Below are 1,784 nucleotides of genomic sequence, written 5' to 3'. Positions count from 1 at the left end.
AGAAGCCACCAAATCCTTACGTGGCGACAAGCTTTGAGGGATGGTGCCCAGTGGAAGTGCCACTGGGTCACAGTGAGATGGAATTATCAGAGTGGAGTCCCACAGGGGAGGAGCAGGAAAGCTTTCAGAGGAGATGGACGATCAGGGGTGTGTGGTGGGTGAGGGGAAAGTGCAGGTGGCTCGGGTGAGGGGCGTTCTAGGGGAAGGGAAGGTTCTGGTGGCTGGGAGGCACTTAGGGAGGAGAGTGAGGTGGTCATTGGGCCTGGTGATGGGGTGGAGGCGAGATGCTGACGATGCTTGGTTCAAGGATCCGGGGAAGGTAACGGGGAAAGCACCTGGGGGGTCTGGAGCAGAGAGCTGACCAAAGTCACCTTTGTCAGGATGTGGCCCCACGAGGCTGCAGGAGACAGGAGGCACAAGCTGCAGCCAGGAGCAGGTAGGGCCGGGGGCGGAGTGGGACCTCGGGTCACCGCCCCTCCACCACCCCACATCCTGACTGCCCAGGTCTCCTGCTACCCCTTGCCCCAGGGTTTTACTCCCATCCTCTGTCCCCCTGGTCTCCCCATCCCCGGTCAGCTCCAGGCTGCCTATGGCCCTGAGGTCGCATCCCAGCCCTGGTAGGAAGGATGAAGGGAAGGGGAAGTGCCTCACCTCTGCAGTTGTGAAAACAGGTTCCAAATCTCCTCCAGGCCTCTCCACCAAGCTCTACAAGCTGGAAATCGGGAGACCGGGTGAGGGCAGTGCAGGAGGGGCCTGGGATCTCACAGGAGGATGAGTGCATGTTTCTTTAGGGAAGACCACGGGGAATTAGACCCTGGAACCCGCACACCTGTGTCCAGAGCCACATGGCCCCCAGGGTAATAGCAAGGCATGGCGGGCAGGGCTTTGTCATTCACAAAGGGTTTCCACACACGGACCCTCCCACCCCCACAGTCCTCACAACTTGCCCTGTGGGGAGAAAGGACTGGGGTGGTCTCAAAGAGGAATCAGCCTTAGCGGAGTTGAACAGCTGTTCCCAGGGGCCAGGAGGCCTCCTCACCCCCCTCCCATCCAGGCAGGCATTGTTCTCCCCACTACACACGCTGCCCCCTGCTGGGTAAGGCCCAGTCCCTGGCCCACCAAGGCTTCATTCCCGCACGGAATCTGAAAAGGACCCGGGGTTCTGATTTCCTTCCTATGAGCCCCCGCCTCAGGCTTCTTCAACTGACTTCTTCAGAGTCAGTTCTCTCTGGAACAGACGGGATCAAATTAACTCTGGTGTTCCCTGGCAGAGCCTTACCTCTCAGACTGCGGTTTTTCATCCTGCTTCTGGGCCTCCCTCTCCGCCCTACTGGACACAGGGAGCCAAGATGAGGCAGGGAGACAAGATGACACTGGGAGACAAGAAAGGGAGAGGAGCTAGGACCAGCTCTCAGTCTCCGCCCCCAGCCCAGCCGCGGCACGCTGCACTCACCAACCACATGGCTCTGTCTGGCTCAGGGAGCTCCGTGTGCTTCCTCCCACTCATGTTTAAATGGATGACAAACTGCTTTTCTTCTTAGAAAAACAGGAAGAGGGGGCCGGGCACGGTGGCTCACGCCTGTAATCCGAGCACTTTGGGAGGCCAAGGCAGGTGGATCACCCGAGGTCAGGAGTTTGAGACCAGCCTGGCCATGGTGAAACCCCATTTCTACTAAAAATACAAAAATTAGGCCGGCGTGGTGGCGGGTGCCTGTAATTCCAGCTACTCAGGAGGTTAAGACAGGAGAATAGCTTGAACTCGGGAAGCAGAGGTTGCAGTGAGC

The 1,784-nt window shown here is 58.6% G+C and overlaps 1 pseudogene; it reads right to left on the bottom strand.

Moving 5' to 3' along the window:
• The window catches only part of LOC105501538, a 14,990-nt pseudogene that overhangs the window by 2,173 nt on the left and 11,033 nt on the right, over window positions 1-1,784 (bottom strand).

The sequence above is a fragment of the Colobus angolensis genome, unplaced genomic scaffold (assembly GCF_000951035.1).
Source record: "Colobus angolensis palliatus isolate OR3802 unplaced genomic scaffold, Cang.pa_1.0 Scaffold72, whole genome shotgun sequence".
NCBI classification, from domain to species: domain Eukaryota; kingdom Metazoa; phylum Chordata; class Mammalia; order Primates; family Cercopithecidae; genus Colobus; species Colobus angolensis.
Note: the sequence above shows the minus strand (reverse complement) of the source record. Positions and strands in the feature narration are given on the sequence as shown.